The sequence below is a fragment of the Passer domesticus genome, chromosome 8 (assembly GCF_036417665.1).
Source record: "Passer domesticus isolate bPasDom1 chromosome 8, bPasDom1.hap1, whole genome shotgun sequence".
NCBI classification, from domain to species: Eukaryota; Metazoa; Chordata; class Aves; order Passeriformes; family Passeridae; genus Passer; species Passer domesticus.
This window is the reverse complement of record NC_087481.1, coordinates 24,773,765-24,796,661: the sequence shown is the minus strand read 5'-3', so window position 1 is coordinate 24,796,661 and position 22,897 is coordinate 24,773,765. Positions and strand designations below refer to the sequence as shown.

General features: G+C 49.2%; 1 long non-coding RNA gene across 19 annotated transcripts in view; it reads right to left on the bottom strand.

Annotated features, from left to right (window-relative positions):
• Positions 1-8,848: 8,848 nt before the first annotated feature.
• Positions 8,849-22,897, bottom strand: part of LOC135306188 (uncharacterized) — a 47,640-nt gene continuing 33,591 nt past the window's right edge. For 8 of the 19 annotated variants that reach the window (XR_010367009.1, XR_010367008.1, XR_010367007.1 and 5 more), the window contains 3 exons: positions 22,264-22,543; positions 16,452-16,766; positions 8,853-9,116 (listed from right to left, as the gene is read on the bottom strand). This is a non-coding gene — a long non-coding RNA (uncharacterized LOC135306188). Of the gene's footprint in view, positions 9,117-16,451; positions 16,767-22,263; positions 22,544-22,897 lie in introns of all 19 variants that reach the window. The other 11 variants (XR_010367018.1, XR_010367014.1, XR_010367015.1 and 8 more) reach the window with 5 other exon arrangements.

The following is a 22,897-nucleotide window of genomic DNA, read 5'->3' as shown; positions in this document are numbered from 1 at the left end:
TCGCACAAAGCTCTGTCAGTTTAGATTCCAGTTCAGCTGATATAATCTTCATTTTCTCTTTGAAAGAAAGGGGGGGAAAAAAAAAGCAAAAAGAAAAAAAACAGACATCCTAAGGGAGAGGAGTGAGGCAAGCGATGGATTGATACTGCCCGTGTGTGCCTCAGCCCCCCATGTGCTGTTAATCAGCTGCCCCCCAGGGAATACGCTGATTTAATTACCGCCTGCTTGCTCAGCCTGTCTGCGATGCTGCTCACCCAAGACATTGCACGAGGAAGAAACAGACACTGAGCCTCAGCAGCCAGGCCAGAGCAGGATGGGCAAGCAGAACAGGAATCATCCCAGCGCTGGTTTGGGGAGAGAGGGGTTGAATTGGTCCAGGGAGCCCATGCAAGGCAGACACCATCGAAGGGCACAGCGCTGCCCCACCAGAGCCCTGGGCACTGCAGAGGGGATGGATGCATCAGGCTGTCATCCTTCTTCTATCTGAAACACAACCTTGTTTTGAGGAGAAAACCAAAGACACACAATGGGCAACGAGGGGCTTTCCAGATTGGAAAGGGGAGGAATAGCCAGATGCAATAAAGGGCAGATGCCCAGCTTCCAGGTGTCATGTCACAGCCCACTCCTCTCACCAGGTGTGTGGCACAGACCCTACACGTGAACAGATCTCTCCAACCCCTCTGACTGTCATTCTGCAATGTTCATCTGGGATGTTGGAGCATCACTCAAATGCAAACAAGTATTTCCCAGGGCTTCTGCTTCACAATGCACTCATAATGTCAAAGAGGCCGTGCGCAGAGGGACACAGACCTGGTGCAGCTCCTGGAAGGGGAGAACTGCATCAAGTGCATCCACCCTCAGAGTGACTCACTGGACAGTCACTGAAGGGGCTCCAGCACAAGGTGTGGGCTGCTGCTGTCCCACCTAGGGGACACCCGGGAGGTTTAATAAGGAATGGCCGTGTGCTCGCCTGCGAAGGCTGGCACAAAAAGCGTCGCTGCGTCTTTAACAGCTGCCAGCGATGGGAAACTCATTGGAGTGTGTGTTCGGAGGGGAAGAAGGTTAAGATGATTAACTGGTGCTAACAAGTTTAGGATGTGGAAGAAGTATTTTCTTGGACGTCCATCAAAGAGAGGATTGAATGTTCCCGGGCGGAGGGGGGGCGGTATATGTTTAACAGATGATGTTTCTGCCTCCCAAGGCCCGCCCAGCCCCGCATGATGCAACCTCTCCCTTTTAAAGGCTGGCTTGCCCCTGTACCATCAGCGTACCTGCGGCCCCAGCCTGGCACAAGGGCTGAAAGGCGATCCGGGGGAAGGAAAGCCGCCCCTCCCCTCTTCCTGTTGATCTGCGTCCTGGGACACCCTCGGGCACCGGCGGATCAGCCTGGTCCTTGGCCCCCTTAGGGCAAAGGTGTAGGCAGATGCCCGGAAAAGCCAACAGGGAATCGGGTATCACCACACTGAAAGCAGAAACCTTGGAGAGAACGGCTCCTCACGGGCCTCTGCATCCCACTCTGCTCCACCACAGGGACACCAAACCGAGCCATCCTGCCACTGTCCATGCCAGCAACAACCCACTTTTTACCTCCCCACGGGCCTCAGGCACGTGGTGGCATCTAACACGAATGAAGTCCCGTCGCACACAGCTTCGGGCCGAGCCGCTTGGCGCCTGCAGCATCTCCCTTGGCCCATGGCGGGTATTTCCAGCGCTCCTTGGCGGCTGGCAGGCGCCCACGCTTTGCGCAAGTGCCCGCCGTGGAGGCTGGCGGCCGGTACGGCTCACCCTCATTCCTCCGGCCGCCGCAGGGCTGCCAGCATGGGCAGCACACACGAGACCCGCGTCGCGGGGCCCGGACGTGCGTCAGGGCTGACGCAAACCAGCCCGGCCATGTGCACACAGCCCAGGCCTGGGGAAAATCCTCCGCCCCGGTAGCACGCTCGTGCTGAATCAAAGCCGTCGCGCACAGTAGCAGCGCAATGTGCTCTTCGGGTTTCCTCAGCCAGCTGGGATGGTTTTGCCTTGCTTTGTCAAGGCGCTGATTTATGCCCATATGTACCATATACATTGTAAGCACAGGCACGCGATGGTGTAAACACTCCTACCAAACATCTGTACACAAACCCATCAAACATGCAGAAGCTCCCTGCTGCAGCCCTCAACGTGCGCCACGGTGCCCCACAGGCAACCTGCCGGGCCCCAGCCTGCACGTGGGGTGCCATGTGCCACTGGATTGTTATTGAGACAGGGACAGTAAAGGTCACACGGGGACCAGTGCCTGATGAAAATCAGCACAGGCACAACGCTTTTCTCCTGTCCCAATCTGTGCTTTGGCCAGAGCACTTCATGGCGAGTGTCTGCTCCAAAATCTCCTTTCCATGTATTTAATCCTCAGTGTCTCTCCCTGCACAATACCTTTGCCAAGAAATAGGTTCATTTGTCCCTGGTTTTGCATGGGGAATGGCTGTCTCAAACAACCAAGGGCTAGGATGTAACATTTGGGCCATAATATACAAGCACCATTAAAGTTATGTCACCAGGGCTCATGCACACCTGAATATAAATGTTCACCTGTTTGCACCTTTGGGCAGACCTCAGCCTTCAGAGAAAATGTCCCATAGCAATTGCATGGTTTTGGAGGAAGTTCTTCCCATCTTCCATCCAGTTAAAAATTTTTAAAAAGCCAAAAATAAAAAGTTTAAAATAAGAAGACATATAAAAAACAGAAAGGGGAGCCCTGGGGTTTACAGGAAGCAGGCCTGAACATGACAAGGGGGAATTACCTGAACAAGCAGATGGGTGTAAATAAACAGGTTCTTTCAGAACACCACTGTTCCAGGGCACCTTCCCTTTTCAATGCTTTGGCTGTTCCTAAACATATTTTGGATAAAGAGGGAAAGGCCAAGGTGTTTGCCATCCTAACTCTATTGCATGGTAGCACCACAGGGATGCTTTGAGCCCTCCAAACGTTTTGCAGCACAGGCCATGCTCACGAACTTATTAATGGCTTATGCAAGCCCTCCTAGTCTGCACTCAGACAACAACGGCAACTTCATTAAAATCAATTAAATCCTCCTTAATAAAGTCAGTTTAAATCCCAAAAGCAGACTAAGCCGGATGAGTTGATGCTTAGAAGTTTAAGGAACATCCTTTCTCCCTCTTCCTGTCCCTCAGCCATGGATGTGGCAACACACAGGTGACAAAAGCCAAGGTTGGGGTGACTCCTCTAGACGCTCCAGTTAAGCGCACAGCAGCCTACACGTTCAGAGAAAGAGAGTTAAGTGACCAAACAAACTATTTGTTTGGTTTTTTCCTGAATTGTTCATCCCCATTTATTCATAACTGCTCACAGAATCCATGGAATTCATTGTGTGGTTTGCATCTTCAAAACAAATGAAACAACAGTATGTCTAAACCAAACAAACCCCAACCCAAAATACAGCCAGCAGCCCAGGGCGCATGAGCAACTTTCCAGGCTGAAGTGTGTATATACTCTGGAGGGCCCAAAAATGTGGATGGGGGAATATATCTAAATTTCAGGGAATTACAGAATTCCCAGGGGAAAAAAGGAGGGTAGTATTTGAGCAATGATTACACTGCAATTTTTCACCCAGATGTGTAAGGGTGTGGCATGCCACAGAACCCCATTTTCTGACAAGGCAATGTGCTGCCGTGGCTGCAACCCATCGCAGCAGCCCAGGCACTGCTCCCTCCACACCCCAGCTCTCTGGTCAGCCCTGCCACGGGGGCTGAGTCCTTCCAAGGGAAAACACAATTCAGAGAGCCCAAAGCTTCTGGCAAGGAGCAGCTGCTTGAGACAGAAGTCCTCTTTTCCACAATTTTTTTGTCAGTGCTTGTCAAAAAGCTGCGTTGAGGCACTTCCAAAGCGGAAAACACCTTTTGCACAGTCAGCACAGAAAGCCACGCTGACTTACTGTCCTCAAAAGGGGTGAAATACAAAACCATAGCATTTCAACCACTTCAATGCACCTCCTGACAGTAAGGCTACGGGGCCAAGGGTGTTCCATTGCACCCTCCCACCTCATCCTCCTCATGGCTCTGAGCCAGGGCCACTGACACGGCTTGTGGCTGCTGGTGTTTAAATAGCTGGAGTTGACCTTTCCACACCCTCACCCTACACCAGGGATCACAAGCACCTCCTTCACCTCTCGGGGCTCAGTTTTTAATCTCGTGGGAGCCCTGGAGCAGCATTAAGACACTGGCATAGGTTGTCCAGAGAAGCTGGGGCTGCCCCATCCCTGGAAGTGTTCAAGGTCAGGTTGGACAAGTCTTGGAGCAGAAGGCATCCCTGTCTGTGGTAGAGGAGTGGAACTAGATAATCTTTTAAGGTCCCTCCCAACCCAAACCTGTCTATGATTCTGTGATCTGTCCAAGCAGCCCCAGCAAGCTGAAAAAGGATCACGTTAAACCTGACAGCGAGAAATATAAAAGCCATGAAAACAACCTGGAAAGAGATGGAGCACCCCAGCTGGGATGTGGGGACAAGGCAGGACTTGGGCACTGTCCCCCTTTTTGGCTCATCTCCACAGAGATGTCTAGGGAGAAGATACAAATCCCAAGATAGGAACGGATGCATCCACTTGGATACAACATCCTGCCTGTCTGCTGCAGGGCCAAGGCTCAGCCCACCCTGCCCAGAAGTCTTCCCTTGCTCCCGCCATCCTCATCAGCACTTCATCTGCTGCCTTTCCCAGCACTTTTTCCTTCCTCTGCACCTGTCTGTGGGCACAGGCACAGGTTGGGATGTGGGAAATCTACTTCCCATCAGCTGGCCCCGCTGGCTCTGGGTGTCACATCCTGGGTGGAAGCCAACACCCCACTGCAGCCCTCCACTGTTTCCTGCTGGCCTCATCCAGCAGCTGCCAGTGTGTCAAGGGGCCTGGACAGCAGAGGATGGGTGTAGCCAAGAAGGAAAGCAGAATGCCTGGATTGAGTGTGTGCACCGAGTGGCACACGTCCCCTGGGTGCAACTGGGGCCATGGCTGCACCTTGGCTCCTGCAAGCTTCCCTGCAAGAAGGGAACAGCAGCAACAATTTTGAATTGCAGTACCTCCTGCTGGTATTTCTGTACGTCAATCACAACTGAAGGGTGGCCAAGCAACCTTCTCTGTGCCCCATGTTGGGGCAGATAGGAAATGTGGGTGAAATTTTGTATGAGAAGAAATGCCCAGGGGACATTCCTTTGCAAAGCCTCAAAGACATTCCAGAGAAGAGCTCAGTTCTTGGCCACTGCCAAAATTCTTGCTGTTGCCCCACGCCATCCTCCAAGCCCCTGTAACAACAGAAGGTACACTGGTTTGTGGCAGAACTGTGCAACCTTCCTCTGACTGCCAGTGCCTGGGTGCTGCCTCCTCCTGCAGCCCAGGTCCCTCCTCTGCCCCTGAGTGCTGCCACAGGGAGGGATGGAAAAGTCATTCAGCATCCCTCTGAGCTGCTTCCCTGCTTGCATGGCTGACCGCCTCCAGCACTGCAGGCTCCCAACCTGACCAAGAGAAACCGGACCAAAACAAGCACTGTGGAGGCAGAGGGAAAGCAGCCAGCCTTTTTTTTTTTTTTTTTAGGGATATTGAAGACCAGAGCAGAGAGCCAGCACAGTGAAAAACAGCCACGTGGGGACTGTGAAAATCAGAGCTGAGGAGAGGAAGATGGGAAAGGTCTAATAAAGAGAGTCACAATATACAAAATAAACAAGCGCCCACCTCCGCCAGGAAAGCTGTGGGAAGGGATTGCGGTGTAATCCCTGGCTGTTTGAGGCTGCCCAGGCAGACAGAGTCTGGACCTGCAACTGGATCAAGATTAGACCAGGAAAGCTTAGATTTTTTGCCCTGTCAACCTGAAACAAAATGCTTTCCCCTTGCAGCATTTTTTTACTGCATGGAGGAAATTGAGGGAGGTCAGTTGGCTGTAAGAGGATCCTCCAGCCTCAGGTAGCTCCTGACCACATCCACACACCATATGGAAAAGCATCTGCTCAGTCCCAGAAAAACTCCCCAAGTCATATCCATGCATTCAACAACCTCAGACCAAAACCTGTGCTGAGCTCCCTGCCCACACAGGGTCTGGGGCTGGAGAACAGCTGGGTACAGTCATTGCTGCCATTGAAGTTTCTCTTCTCCAACCTGTACAAAGTTGTCCCAGATCTGTCCAGCAGTAAGTGGGGACAGAAGGAATGACAGAGGTTATCTATTGAAGGGAACAAAGTCATTAATTACCCAGATAAGTTATGTTAAACTTGAGGGCTGTGTCCTCCCCACCAAGACACTGCTGGAGAAGCCCACTGTGACCTCTAAACTCAAAAAACACAATGCCAAGGAGCAACATCTCACAGGTAGTTACACCCAGCCCGAGTGATCTGAAGTAGCCACTTTCCAGTCAAATGAAACTTATATTTCCTTATCGTTTGCTGTAAATACAGCTGTGCTGTTTTCCTGACCATGTTATTTCTAGAATCCTTATCACACACTGAGATAGCCACAGCACAGTCACACACTTCACAATCTTCTTTTTCTCCTATTCCCAGCTTTTCCAAACCATTTCTATTCACAATCCCATCTGCTCAGCTCTTCTATGGCAATGGGTGACACTGCCCTGGACCTCCACATCCTCAATGAACAGGTCAGCAAATGAACTTGTCTTCCTTTTCCCCTTCTCTGCCATGCAGGGACCTGACTCAGACAGGGATGAACTCAAATGTCACTTCTGATAAACATTTATTTTGCTGAGGAGCATGATGTGTTTCTAGGCAGTGAAGTGGCCAGTGAGAAGCAAGAGGCATGCGCCAAGTCTTGCAACATCTTGACGCTTCTGAATACCTTGGTCTCCCGCAAAAGTCATCTCGTCTGGTCCTTGGGGCGTTTGAAACACCAGGGAAAAAATGCACAGAGGAAAAAGATTCCCAAGGTCTTGTGCTGGAAGAGAGACCATGCTGAAACGTGGTCAGGTGGCCTGCACTGCACCAGCCTGGAGACCAAAGGGAAATATCCTGGAGCAAAGGTCCAAGAGGAGCCAACAGCTGGCTGAAGGTGCCTTTGTTTCTATACTGCTCCAAGCCAATCAAAACCCCACCTGCCACAACATCAGCTTTAGACCATGGTTTGATTTCCCACAACAGATTAGCTGATGGGTGGGGGAGAATTTTATATATAGTTTCTGTATCCATAGAATATTTGACAAAGACAAGCAAGTTTCACAGGTAAAAAGGAAGCCTCAGTCCTTAGGAGACATTTATTATTATTGTCTTCCTGAATCAAAGCTGTTATTCAGCAACACTATGAGCTTAATGGAATGAATGGGCACCCAAGATTTATGAGAAATCCAGCACAGATTGCTGCCAAAGCTTCCCAAGGGATGTGGGTATGTCTAACCAAGTGTTATGATCTCAATGCTGATATACCTGGACGATTCATCTATCACACAAATGGTGTACGAGTGACATTCAGATGGCCTCAGAAAGGAGCTAATATCTTTTTTCTCTGCTCTGCACTCAAGTTCAAAGTTTCTTTCTTCAAGCTGGCTCAGAAACACCAGGAGGACATTCACTCCTGTGGTTTTATGGCATTTATTTGTCAAGCCCAGGCAAGAATTTAAAAATGGAGAACGGCTGAGATTTCTATTCCCAATGAAGGTATTTTAAATGAGTTGAACTCAGTTTTAATCTGTTCTTTTGAGAAACGCTACTTAGAAAACATTTCATTTGTACCATCTTTTAAATTTAAATCAAAATTGCTCCCATTGCTTCCTTTGGGGCTAAAAAGAAAGTCCAACAGTCCTGATCTGGACTACTCAAATCAGGCTTTTTCTAATGTTCTACAGTTCTAGATCCTGGATTTTAGTTCTTTTCCACCACAAACCTGCAGAGCTTTAACTCTTGCCTTTACAAGCTGCTGTGCTACAAATTCATTGTATTCTGGCAAGAGACTGTATCTAAATGCAATGGTTTTGAGACCTTACCTACAGCAAAGACAATCCCTTTGTAATTTTATCTACTCTCATCCCAACTGTTGGCCACATTTAAATACCCTTTGTTAAACACACTGCCAGATACTGTCACACTGGACATGAAGGAGAGCCAAAGGGGAAACAACTGAAAATGGAAATGCTACTTTCATGTGCTCATCCAGACATAACTTGTCCTGCCACCTTCTTTGCAAAATGAGTTTCAGTCACCCAGATTGAACATGCAGAATTTGAATCTGTACGTATCTGTATGTATCCCAGAACTTCAACTTTGGATGTGAGTGGTAGCTGGCACTTCTCTATTTTTTTTTCTAGTCAAATGCATCAAAAGACAATGAGGAAGGCTGAATGATTCATACTCGTGGAATGAAATGCCATTCACAAACGTTTTTTCCATAGCAATTTGTCACTTATTGTATTGAAACCACTTCAGAAGATGTGTCTCAAAGAGCCTTTTGATATTAACATGATTAAAACCATAATGCAATTAGGCAATCCCATAATATTTCTGTATGTTATATGAGAGGGACCTCAAATGACCACTTCATTCAAGCCCCTCATAAATGGCTGCTTCTAGCAGAAGGCTGTTAATTCTGTGACATGCCTCGGATAGTTGTAGAACACCAAGGAATTCAAATCTTCTCACCCTTGAGGCATTTTGGCTCACCAAAATTCAGATTTGAGTTGGATCTAGCCTACATTTCTCAAACCTCCCAAAATCAGGCAAGAAAGATGCACTTCCCAAGACCCTCTCTGCCCACTTCAAAACTAATATCTAAAATCAGTGGGAACATTGGCCCTCCAGACGTGTCCTTCTCTTATGGCTATGTGGACATCCACCTGGATGTCCATCCCTTTTCCCATTGTTCCTGTCACATGTTGGCACCTATGTACGTACCAGACTTGTTGCCCACACCCCCATATCAATTTCCTGTATTTGAGCAAACTGTTATGCAAGCACACATAACTTTGCATTCACCCAGGAGACTGCATTAAAAAATCCTTCAATGAGATGTAGACAGAAAAGTTTTTGTCACTTTCCACAGTGCCAGCTGTCCCAGATCCCTACCTGCCGGGCAGTTGCATCGCTGGTACGTGTCTCGAACTTCTCGATGTCTTGGCAAGTGGAACTTCAATTTCTGCCAAGAGAGGAAAAACAGAAAAAGGATTAATTTATACCATTGAAACCAAAGCCTCGAATTCTTGAAAAAGTGGAACTGGGAGGGGACGCTGCCCAAGTAGAGATGGGAGAGACAGGGCAGAGCAGTTTGGGAACGAAGAAAGGCAATGAAGTTCATAGCCCCTAACTAGAAATGCAGGGTTTGATTGAAAGCAGGCTGAGGGAGTTTCGTAATGGCCTCCAAATGTGGTCCTCCTGACAGGCATTACAAAACCAAGAGCCGGCAGTGGCAAATAAATTGGTGACTGTGTCCTCGTGACAAAGCCACATTTCTCAGAAGACCCACTCAGTGGGCAGAAAATGAAGATCTGAAGCAGGTCCTCTTCCACCCTGCAGCACATTCCTGATGTTCTTGGAGACACCTGGATGGACAGAAGGGTCCCACTGCACGATTGTGGCTGAAGATGAACTGAAAACAGCAACAGCATCCCCTGAAATTTTCAGATGCTGTGAAACTTAATTTTTCCCCCAAGGGCAAAACACAACAAAACCTATCAAGAGCTTCCATAAGGTGGAATTTTGTCAGAATGTTCATTTCATATATGAGTTTGGATTTCTAATGGTGCCAGCGTGTGAGTCTCCTGCTCTCTGGGCCCATCTGTGTATCTCTTGAAGGGCAAATAAAGTCCACCTGAGGTCACTGCATCTTCCCTCACTGGGAACATCAACAAAATTAACCCATGTCCTGAGAAAAATGTGCTTCAAGGGTAGCATCCTCACCACCCCTCACAGACTTTATAAAATAACCATAATTTAGTGAAGAAAATGCAAATCAATCCAAACAGGTTATTCATTAATGCCTGCGAACCACACTTGGTTAATGATTTGAGACCACTGAGCTGCTGGGGTTCCTAAGCTCTGGAGTCACTCTCTCTTCCCTCCTAACCTCCAAGCCCAACTTCCATCCCAGCTGAGCCTTCCTATTTTTCGAACTACTTCACAAGTGGGCCAATATTTCAAAAGAAATAGCCTTATATAGGACACAGCAGCAGCCCATGCCTAAGATCGTATAAAAATTGCTTTATTTTCACAAGTAATTGAGCATCTTCCTGCAAGAAGGCATCAGTTTGGGGAAAAATTCTTTTAGAGAGGATAAAAGTAAATCAGCTTGTTTCCGCCTGGGATGAAGGAAGGCAGAATTGGCTGGAACATTTCCACTTTTTCACTTTGAAAGGATTGGCTTCCTCACTGCAAGTCAAAAGAGTAACGGTTGTTGTGACTGACTAGAAATTAAATATTTTCAGAGCATGGTAGATTGAAATGTTTTGATAGCAAGTTGATTTGATAGCGGGGTGAGGAGAGGGTTTTAGGCAAGGACAACTGCCAGTTCCCATAGAGCATTTCATCAGTGTTTACCTTCTCAGTGAAAAGCACAGATATTCTGTGAATTTCTGCATTTGGGCACGTTCCCATCCTGCTGCCACCCCAGATGGCACAGCTCTGCTCTGCAGCACTTCCTGGCTTCTAATGCTAGTGGTCAAACATGGGCACGAGTAGGACAGCAGAGCCTTTATTTGGATACTCACACTGGTATGTGCACACACACAGCCCCATTCCCATCTACACATGTGCCAACCAAAACGTCTCCAACACCAGACTGCCACATTTGGGTGGTGCTCCCATGTTTGGAATCAGGCTCAGACAAGGAATGGATGATGGCTTGCAATGGCAGGAGCAGAAAGCCATTTCCTAGCCAACAAGGCTCCAAACACCCTGCATGCAACAGGGGCCTTTACAGAACACAAATCTGCAAGGAAACATGGAAAAGATCCCTGCCCCACCAAGTGCAGAGGCACTGGAGGGGCTGTAAGGGGGAATGGCCGAGTTAGGCTGTGCTGCAAGAAGCCTTGGCTGGGTTGCTGTGCAGGCTTACAAAGAGAGGAGCAGCATAACTGGACAGGGAAGTGATGACCCAGCAGGACTTGAGCATGACTGGGAACGGAACAGGGCTGATAACATTTCCCTGAGGCTTTATCTGCAGGGTCAAGGTAGTGGAAAGACCTGGGACTACTGAAATAGCCTTCTCAAGGACAGGGGCCCCTGGGGAGGGAGGTGTGGGTGCTGCTGGGCAGGCTGGAGGACAGCTCCGTGCACCACGAGCATGCAGCCATGGCACACGTACCAGCAGCTGGACATTCTCCCCCAACCCTCATGTCTCCCTCAAGCCCAAGAGCTCTGCACATCCCTGGGGAGTGCAAAGGGCAGTAGTGCCACGGGACTGCTCCCCTTTGGTAGGAGGCAAAACCCACCAGGGATTTAGGAGCGCCTGGTGTTCATTCTCCTGCACAGTCTATTAAACAAACACTGCCACAGAAAAAATCCTCGGCTCTTGGAGACCTCAGTTCAACTTTGGGTGGAGATGGCAAAACAAAACAAAACCCCCAGCCTTTTCTGCTTCTCTCGTTTCCACTGTGTAAAATATTGCCTGGTCCAACACAAGAAGCTGGTTTTGTTCAGGAGAGCAAACCAAATGTACTTCCCTCTAAAAATGTCATTTCCAAGAGAAAACTTTCATTCCCAGGCAATAGAAAAGCATTCAATTTTAGGGCAAAGTTGGCTTCTGTAAGCAAAATTTAAAAAGAAGGTTGGCTCTGGGAATCTAATCTTTGCAATCTCCTTTCTGGGATCTGGGGGATTTTTTTCACCTGCGGGATACCTGGAACTTGTAACATCAAGAGCAGCAACAGGCTGCCTTCCAGAAAGGTTGAAAACACTTCCTATGGAGGGGATTGCTTTGTCAGCAGAGCCTGCTCTCATCTGTCACGTTATCCAGTGACATAACAGCTGCATCTTCCCCCTACACCACAGCAAGGGGCTGAAAAAAGCCTTTGCCAGCGCTGGAGCCACAGCTGATCGCCCCTGCCTGCACCTCGGAGGATTTCAGGAGCCATGGCACATTGCTGAGAGGCAGGAGAAGGAAAATCCCGTCTGCGAGAGGGCAAGGCCAGGAGGGTCATGCTGAAACACCTGCTGGGAACGGGCAGTAAAGCCAGCACGGGCTTTTCCCATGGGTTCTGTTAACTGACCACAAGTGTGACAGGACATGGGTGGACAGAGCAGCGACAGCAAGGCTACTCCTGTGGTGTCCTAAACCTTGCGAGTGCCTGTCTATTTTGGATGGGCACTTGAGATTAGGTGAGAGGGAGGCATTGCTTCTTCAAAGGGGGCAGATTAATAGCTCTTTAGCATTCCCAGTTGTTTGCAGTCACCCGGGGAGGTGAAATCATTTCCCACCACTATCTCCAACAGCTAAGAGAAACACATTTTAAATAGATAATCTATTACAACCATCAGGAGGATTTCAGGGGTGGGTGGTTTTGTTAACTCTTATTGTTTTACCTCCAATTTCCCCGTTTTTTCTTAAAGGCCCAGCTCCTGGGATCATGGGATCATGTGGCACAAAGCAAAAGAGAGCAGCGAGTCCTCCCAGGTGGAGCAAAAAGCTTGGAAACAACACCACCTAGTTACAGGGATTGCAAGCAGCTGAAAGGAAATGGAACTTAGCTACCACAGAAGTTGAAAGAAAAAAATAGATTCCCTGATTGTGGGGCAAAGAATGCTAAGCTAAAGATGTAGGCAGGGGATGCTTAGAGCAAGCTTGCAGACCCTAGGAAACAAAGCAGTGTGCTTTGAGATACAGAATAAAATGAGAGGGGAGAAATGCTTCAAGTCAGGAGGGAAAGAGTTTTCTGGTGTCCCTCCTTTGCTTGCATAAGGAAAGAGTTCCAGGGAAATGAGACTATTGGGAAAGCAGTGAGGATCAGTGCTCCCTCCCCAATCACAGGCACATTCCTGAATCCCTTAAGAGTCACTGAAACCACAACAAACACCTTCAACACAAGCCCCTGTGACGGCTAAGGGGCAGCTGATCTTCTCCCAGGGTGCACAAGATTACCTGCTGCTGCATCACACATACACATTTGTATCTCTACAAACTCACAAATTCTGGGATTTCTTTTTCCTAGCAATAGCACTGAACCCATCCCGTATTCCACCTTGATGAGTTTTTGGCAAGTGAAATAGCACCAAGTGTTACCCAGCATGGGAAAGGACCTTGTTTTCTTCTTTGGAAAGCTTTGCCTCTCTTGCAAATGCCAGCAGTGAGTTTATTTGTGCTCCTTTGTATGATTTTATGATGTCTCATAAATGCAGAGGAATTCGAATTCCTACGTGGAGTTAAAGTTCTCCCTGTACTACCTGCTTCTGGCCCATTCTGCACAGATGTTTTTACAAGAAAACCTAGTCAGTTTGAGTCTGGCAGAAAATTCCCTTGTGGTATTCGCCTACACCAGGCAGAGGTTTACACAGTAGCAAATGAAGCACTGGTCAGGCTGCTTCTGGGAAAGCATCTGCCGCTCCTCCTGAGCTGAGATGGAAACTCTGCCACAGCCAGTGCTCAAAAACCAGGCTCTGAGATGGAGAAAACATCCCCACCAGCTGCCTTAAAATTAACATCTTCAGCAAACCACCCCAGCTCCTCTCCCTGCCACTTTGCTTTATTTTTGCATGTCCGGAAGAAAGGCCTCCAAAAGGACTTTGGCAATTTGCCCTTCTCAGTGCAATCTGTATGGTGTCCCTTGCAGACCCTTGGCAACACCCGGGCACATTCATGGCCCAGACTGGAGGGCATTACACACTCCAGCTCAGAGCAGTACAAGTTTTGAGAACAACCTCAGAGCTCCTCTATCAGCCCTCACATCCCTCCAGCTCATCTTCACAGCCACCAGAGCTAGAAATGTGCTCCTGTGCTGTGCCTTCCCTCCCACCTCTGATCAGCTTTCTCTAAAGCTGGGGTTCCTTTAAAGCTTTGCTGTTTTATTTTGTGATGGATAACACTGAGCTGGCAGCTGTGAAACCCATTAAGGTTGAAGCACCAGGAAATGGTGAGGATGTGGCAATGAGAGGCGGAGAGGGTCTGAGCAGGGGGAGATGAATATCCCACTTTCACGTCCATCACAGCAAACCCATCTGCAGCCCCTCTCCCCCACTCATGGTCAGCACAACTTATTTTGCTTTCCTGACTTTTTTTTTCTCCCATCCATTCCCTGTTGCCTTTATCCACCTTGTTTTTCTCCATCCTTGCCCCTCACCAGTCAGTCCTGAGCCCTGCTTCAGACATAATGAAAAGGAGGGCCGGAAGGATTTTTCTTTCCTAATCAAAAGCCTCATATGGCACCCCACCATCTGTCCACCAGCAGCCCCGTGCCCTGGACCTCGAGCTGCTTGGTCCATGCCAGTGCCTCTGGCTGAGTGTGGAGGTCTGAGGTTTAGATGCTTAGCAGAAGTGGGCAGCACATTTGGCAAGGGTGTCCTCCCTGGGGGACAGAGCCCTCCTCCTCCACAGGCATCAGACTTTCACAGGTATAAAGGGACAGGAGACATGGGCCAGGTGTCCTTCCTCCTCCACAGTCTCCAGCACTTTTCTCCAAGCTCTTTTTGAAGCTGTGGCCCAGGATGGAGCTGGTAACCCTGGTGGTACTCAGGGGCAAGTGCTGGCCCCTCAAGCAGTCATTCCTGTCCTACAGCTGCTCCCTACACTGGCTGCAACTGGGACTGTGGCCACCCCCATGAGCACAGGAGGGGCTTCTCAGGAAACAGGGGTGCTGCTGGGCACACGGGCATCATGAGACCCCCATTTCCTCGCTAAGCCGAGCTATAAAAAGGTGTAAAGGTGTCACTGCCAGCAGAGCCAGCAGGACACAGGGCCATCCGGCCCCAGGCACCACTCCCGGGAGGCACTTCTCAAATCTCAGTAGAGATAAACTTCGACTTCCCAGCAGACTCATGCCAGCAGCAACAGAGGGAATGCTGCACTATCCCTGCCTGGTGGCAGGGAAGGAGTCCCTGCATGAGCGTGCAACTATAAGGCACAGATCCAATCATTCTCAACGTTTCTGCCTCCCCAAACCCCTTTTTAAAGTAGGATATTGCCCCATGGACCCTGTATTTCCCTTATTCCTCATCCAAAGCGGCAACTCAAAACCATATCCTTCAGCTCCTGCAGTGTTTGCTAACTCAAGGTTCACAGCTTCTGGCTGCACAGCCCAGCAGATCCAGGGACTGCTCTCACAGGACCCATAAACAGCAGCAGAGCCTGTCAGCTGTAGGTTTGAACTCCTCACCACGGACTTTCACTGCTCCTAGAAAGCAGGAGGGGGTCCAGGTCACCCCAGGTGCCAGGCAGCACTGCTCAAGGCAGGTCCCAGTAGTCAGCACTGTGATCATCCCATTCCTCACCTCATCTGGCAATAGCAGCCCAAAAGAGATTTTTTTTTCAGCTACAAACAGTTTTTGGGCTAGCCCTAGGGATCTCTCCAGCATGACTCAAGCCAAAGCCAGAGTAAACAGAGAGAAGGAAAGGTGGGTGGAAATGGCTCCAGCCCTGAATTTCACCCCCAAGCCTCTCCTGGAGCTGTGGGAACAGGTCAGTGGGGACCTGTCTGGAGAGTTCAGAGACATGAGCCACCATCTGCTCCCTGACACATGTCAACACCACTTCAAAGCCCAACAAGGCAAGGAATACTCATCGCAGCCAGAGGAGAGGAACACAGACAGCCCCCAGCAGCATCAACACTGCAAAGTAAAAGGTGTCAGCAACAATAATCTGCTCTTTGGGGCCCTCTTTATTGACCTGCTGAAGCCAGTAGCAGCATTCCCCCACCACCAGAGGAGAGCCCACAGGGTCCAGTGGAGTTTGGATGGGACTCAAGTGAGTATAACACAGACATATGCTCTGCATTGATACCCTGGCAATACCAGAAACCATGCTGGCAACACCAGTGTGTCTCATTTTCCCGAGCCAGGAGCTGTGGAAGGGGTCAGGGCTGGTACAGCAGCAATACCAGCCCATCACAACATTGGTGTGCTTGCAATTACCTCTTCCCATAGCCATGCTGGCTGTGACATGCCTCGCCTGTCCCCTTTCTGGGGCTCAAACCCAGGCTGAATCCCCAGGTTTAACCTCTAATTCTAACTCTTTCAGCATGCAAGACTCCTGAAGAGAAGGACTGGAGGTTTTTGCCCCCCCAACAGGATCAGGGTTGAGGTTTTCCTCTTTGCAAAGTGCAGGCTCCAGCTACAGCGTGGGCTGAGAAGAGAGAAGTAAACGCCAAGCAAGTTTGAGAGGTGGGAGGGACCTGAAGGAACAGGGAATTCAACCTAGCAGCAGCATCACTCGTGCAGAGATACATTTTTAAGGAAGGGGGGAAAAATGGATAACGTGACTATGCAAGCATACAAATGCCTAAAACCTATAATACTGCAAACTATACATGCAAAATGAAAGAACACTGACCTCATTGAGCAGTTGGTCAACTCTTCCCAAAATAGCTGTCTCCATTTGGTCTGCTGAGAGCCAGGCAGGGAGCTGTGTGGGTCTGTCCGCTTCCAAGTGGGACACCCGGGACTGCAAATCAGAGGTCCGAAAGTACAGCAGGAGGCTCAGCACCAGAGAGAGCAGGGACACGCCGGGCAGCCCCGAGCCCAGCAGGAGAGGGAGGCGGCAGCATCTCTCCCCATCGCCGGTCCTGGGGGGAGCCACACACCCCCTGTCAAAAGTTGCTTCGTCGACGCCTTTCCAGCTCTTCTCCTCCAACATTCCCTCCCTGTCCTGAGAAACAATAAATAAATAAATAGAATAAATAAAGCTTCGCTCCTACTCCAAGACGCACAATCCAGAAGGCATAGAAAAAGAACGTCGAAGGGAATCCCAGTGCCAGCAAATCACAAGTGACAGCAATAATTACAAAAGTAGATGGGGGGGTGTCTTTAAAAAATAAAAACAAACCACACACACATAAAAGGGGTGCAGAAAAAAGGGATCCAACTGCAGCAAAGAGTGCGAAGGGGGGAAAAAATAATCTGATCAAGATTTTTTTTTTTCCTCCTGTATTTCAGTCTTTTGGTTCGCGGGTAGGTTTTTCTTTCTAAGCTGTCAGTTTCAGTTCCTTCGCAGAGTGGCCAGGAGCTCGCACATGAAAGTCCCCATTAGAGAGAGGTAATTCTCAGCTGCTCCGGCGACGTTGTGCTCTGGCTGATCGCGGCTCCCCTGTAACATGACACACTCCCTCCGAACTACGGGGCTGGGATGAGCGAGCTGCGCGGCTTCCCAAAGTAACCTCCTCTGCTCGCCCTCTCTCTCCACCTCTCCCTTGCCGCATGATTTATTTATTTATGCAAAGCGCCGGGGTGGGATCGGGCGGTGGGACGCCCCTGTCCCGCTCGGTCCCCAAACCACCTCTCTGCCGCCAGCCCTTCCCTTTGAAGTGACTCTCGCCGAGGTTATTTATAGTGGCAGGAAAGAGATTGTAAAGCAGAGGCTGGGCTCGCACCAGCCTGCGTCTTCCTTTCCTCCAGGCAGCCGGGAGCACTTTATGGCACGGTACAAACGGGCGGTCGTGTCCCCCACGCAGATCCCGGGGCAGCCCCGAGGCACCGGCAGTGGGGCATTTGGACCCCGATGTTTTAAGGAGAGCAGCCAGGCAGGGCGAGAAGCAGAGGAAACATCTGGAAACAAGAGCTGGCAGCTGAGGGCTCTGCAAGAAACAAGCGAAGGGCAGCAGGGAGAAACACCCCAGGCAGGCAGGCTGCAGTGCAAGGGTGGAACATTTGGGGGTACAACCTGCCAAGGGTGTTCAGAGGAACTAATCTGCTGAGGCCCTCTAGTGAAGCAGAACTTCCCATCATCTCCATGTCCCACCAGGCACAGGGCACCAGACAGACAGAGGAGTCTCCCCAAAACGTGCCGTAGGGCAGCTCCGAGCCATGCGTCTGGAAAACAAAGCCTCCTTCTGTTCTTCAGGAGCAAGGGAGGGCCACCTCTCCCAGTCTTTCTGAGCATAACATACAATATTTTATCCTCCAGGGTGACATGCAGGCTCTGCTGAGCCCCTGCCTGTCTGTCTGTCCATTCTTTCATCCTCTCCTTGAGCACGCTCAGCAGTGAAGCAGCACAGAGCTCACCGTGGTGCACAGTCATTAAAAGCCAGGCAGCAAATTGGTCTCTTAAAATCTGGCTCCCTTGTGGCTCTTTCGCTGTCATTTACACATTTTAAATGAAGATTTTGCGTGCAGTCTGTGCTGGAGATTAACTGGCAGAGAAAACTCATATTCATCTCTGGCCTGGTCTCTGTTTCAGGGGGCTGGAAGAGACAGACCTTCTGGGAGCAGGTTAACGCAAGCACGAGCTGTTTCTCCTCCACCAGACAAACCCTCGGAGGGCCCGGTAGCACACAGCCCCAATTCTTTGGATGGCCTCATGCCTTTCACAGCCACTCACTTCCCAAAATGGGGTTTTAGCATCTGCGAGGCAGGAAATCCTTTCTTTATTTCTTTTAGTGGGTTTCTTGTCATCTCACTGCTCAAATTTGCGTTGCTGTTCCGGCACGCAGGGAAAACACCCCTCTGATGGCTGCAGCCTTTCAACAGTTTTTCATATGAGCGGGGCAGAGATGTGTAACCCACAGACCCGGCACACAAAGGGTGTCTATTCCTTCAGGAGGTGTAGCCACCCCGGTCTCCTACCCCCTGTGTTTGCAGCCTACTTCTTTACAAAAGGAAAAGAAGTCTTTGAGGCCCTGGCTCCATGGGAGTTACCCAAGATACCACCTGCAATCACAGCAAATAAGTAGACAGAGAGAAATGAAAGGGAGATGCCTGGAGGCTGATGATACAGTGTTTGAGAAGCAGAGATCTTCTTGGGAAAATAAATACCAGTTAGCAACTGGTGCTGAGTGTCCTAGAGAGTGCTGCAGTACACTACCTCAAGACTGGGGTTGAACTACTGATGACTGCAGCTGCCTGCCTGTGTTATACAAAGTTTCACCCAAGGTTGTCTCTCTCCCACCTCTCTTTATACCAACCTAAGCATTGAAATCACAAAAACGCACCCCCTAAGCTAAAAATGGAAATCTGCCAGGTGTCTACATCTCTCTTCCCCTCACCGGGTGGGGAGATCTCTCTGCTCTTTTGCGCTGGATTTTGATACAGATCCTGCAGTCCAGACACGAGCATCGCCTGAATGACTCTGTAAGTGCCTTTTCCTGCCTCCCCGCCAGCCCTCTCCAGCTGATCAGCTCATTTAGAGGGTATGTCATAGCTGCTGCAGGCTGGGGAGCTGCACTCACACGGGTTTCACACAGAAGCCTCAGCTGCAGATGTGCAGGAGGGTAATTTTTCTATCCATGAGATACTACGGAGCCCTGTCATCCCATGCCAATAGAGATGGACTAATTTAGCCACAAACCTGAGCCAACTGTGCATGTTGAGTCTGCAGCACTGCTCAACAAAAAAACTGCCTCCAGAGACAGGCCTGGCATGTGGAATCATCTCAGCACTCCTTGAGTTGAGCACAGCCCAGACTTCAGCTCTCCCGGCGGCCTGAGAGGAGGTGAGTGCTGGCCTGAAACCAGTCCTCCTGCAAGTTTGTGACTCTCAAAGTTGGTTGAGTAGAAACAAATACTGACTTGCAATCAGGAGTGATTTCACTGACTAGTGACTCTCAGAAAGCCCTGCACACGCTGAGCTTGAGGCTGCATCCCTCTTTCCTCGGGGAGGTTGATGATGTTCCTCACAAGGACAGTAACCACACACTTCCATCGCTTCTAACAGGCCTCCCAGGGCGTTTAAGGACCTCAGCACAAACATATAAAGAACTGGAGCAAACAGAACTCATATATAACCTCCCAAAGCAGCCAAAACTCCTCTGTACAGTGCAAAAGTTTCACATCTAGCCCATGGCACTGGGTCAATTGATCAGTTACAAGCAGGTGTGGCAAGACTCCAGCTTGGTCAGTCTTAGGCTGGCACAGGCACTTTGTCTTTCTCAGGGACATCTGATATATGGGCAGAGCACCCCACATAGCTTGCCCAGCACTGCTCTGCAACAAACACACAGTGCTCACAATATGTGGGGATTCCTCACATGGCACAATGTGCTCTCATTGCAACAGACCATAAACCCTCTTTGGCCCAAGGCAGGAACTGTGGACATGAACCACTCCATGCCACAGGCCAGAAATGGATAGAGCTGGGCATGGATGAGGTTCTTGCTTCTATGAGCACAGCTCAAGCCAGCCAGGTATCTACAACAAGTAAAGGGATAGGTAACAGCAGCAGGCTTTCCTCACCTTTCTTCACTTATAAGAAAACCTTCTATTAAAAAATATGTCCTTCCTGTCACTAACTGGAAGTTGAAGCCAGCTGCTTGGTGATGCCATGTGCTCAATCCTGCCACTAATCTTCCCCTTTTCAGACCGTTTACTAGGGAGAAAAACCCCACCCCAGTTCTCTTTCTCTTTCTGTTCTTCTGCTTTCCCCCTCCCCCCCTGCAGGAAACACGGGGGTCTTGGTGTGCTCGAACCAGCCATTAACTAGCAGGCGACATCTCCAGCTATTGTAAATATATTAACTCAAGGCCTTTCGCTGCATTTATTAGACTCAAGAACAACATCTGGAAACAGATGTTTTCTGAGCAGAGAAGAGAGGAGGAAGGAGGGTAACAAAACAAGGGGGTGGGAAGGACTCTTGCAAGTGGAAGTACATGGTCTGCAGACCATCCCTTTGCAAAATGCTGCTCAGATGGAGCACTGCAAGGGGCTGAGGCAAGCGCAGCCGCATCCCTCCAAGGCAAGGCAGTGAGAGTGGAACATCTTAGCAGGGCTGCCTGACAGAAACAGCAACGGGGGAATAGAAAAACTCCCATCAGCTTTCAGGGCCCTTGTGAGGAAAGGTCAGCATGCTCTCACACAAATGGGACACTGGGGCAGAGAGATTTTTAGGGGGTTTTTCCTTTCCTGGTCATGGACCTTCCCAGTCCTCAGCTGCTGTACATCCCAGAGGCTGGCAGGCTTGTAGTCACCTCCATAACAGTATGGCAGCATCTGCCACTGGGCCCAAAGTGTAGGCAAGGTCTAGGGCTCCCACAGTATCCTGTCTGTCCCAAACAGCCTGTTCTCAAAAGGCAAGCAGAGTGGAAAACTCCCATGCCAGGGAATCTGAAGGACCAAGGGCTCCTGCTCTAATGGGGAGTCTTGATGTCATGGCTCAAATTTAGACAATATTTAGAAAATTACACAGTGTTAGTAAAAAGCAAGCATGCACGTGCATACTTAAAATTATATCTCATGGCAGTATTGTGAAATTCCACTCTCAACTAGACACACTTTGGCTTAGGTACCAGAGATGCCTAAGGTACAATAGAGGTCTGAGATCAAAGCTTCCCTGCATTTCTTTTGTGGGAAATGCAGTTTTACACATACACATACCCTCGCTTTTTATTAAAATAAAACTAAAGCAAACAACTCCAAAAAACTAAAACAGAAAAAAAACCCAAAACACCGTAACAAGTATTTTGTCATCTTTAACCTCAGGTTCACAATGGGTATCTCCCTGAGATGCACTTACACATACTTTGCAAGTAAGGTCAGGAATATTGTGTATTACCTACCTAATTTGGTATTTGTTTATAGGAAGTATTAAGTGGCCTATGGAGCAGAACAATTCCCGCCCGAGGAGCTGCTCTAACCCATTGTGGAGTTATAGAATAAAGACACATTTGATCCTTTGGGAAAAGGGTTATGAAAATACATGGAAAAAAATATACTGTCCATGCATAGTAATATCATGGCTGTTTTCAATCACTTGGTCTCCTACAAAACAAAAGGGCTCACTGCACAATATGAACTCCTAGCACTGGTAGCTGCAAAGGAAGTAAGCAAGAAGCAAAGTTAGTAGTATCTGGTTAGGGTTTTATATTTTCATAACCCTAGAATGCCTGAGCTCGTTGTTGCCTCCCTCCCAGCAAAGCCCAACTGGCTTTGTGCAGCTGCAGTGCTGGGAACCTGTCCCCAGAGCTGTGTGAGAACAGCCCAGCAGAGCTGAGCCGTGTCCAGGGTGGGAGCCTGGCCACCAGCAGCTCCCGCAGAGGTTGTGTCAGAGCTTCCAAGAGAGGATGGAGCAAACACAGCTTTTGCACAGTTTGGGGCCACCCCATCTCCAGCACACCCCGCAGAGGGAAGGCTTTGCTGGAGCAAAGCAGGAGACAGCAAGTGGTGGACACACAGCTAAACTGCCCACGCTTGTCCTTTTGTTTTCAACTAACCTCTCACCTTTTGTTCAGATGATGAGGGAAAAGGCTCTGAGCAAAGCAGGCTCTGCACCCTTCTTCATGGAGGAGCTTTTTTCTCACTGCAGAAGCCCTTCACGGCCAAGAAGCATTTCACAGGAAGAAGTTTTATTTCTTTGCAGCAGTTGTTTGGTTTTTTGTTTGTTGCTAGGCTTTTTCTTCCTTGTTTGGAGCTGATTTTTAATTTTTGGTGCCAGTGGAGTCTGCAGAGATGATCGTCTCTGCTAGGCTGTTTTTTACTGTTATCGTGGTTCCTGCAGAGCCTGGGTGGGAAAGAGAAGTTAAATTAAGAAAAAAATTGCTACAAATAAGACAAGAAAAAGCCTCCATGCCTGCAGCACTATTCCCCAGTATCTTGCAAGCCTAATTATTCCCACAGCAGCCTGTGGGAGATGGGTTTTGCTCATGACAGAGATGTGCCTACACTGGCACAGCTGCTTTGGAAATTCTTTGTTTTGGTGAACCCGGGAAATCCCTGGTGCAGAGCATTGCTACAGGCTCTCAGCACAGCTGGAGCAGTACAAATCTTTAGCTGTATCAAAGAGGTTCATAGACTGAGCACTCAAAATCTTCTCATCCAGGTGGAAAAATAAAGGTGAGATTTTCAGGCATGAAAT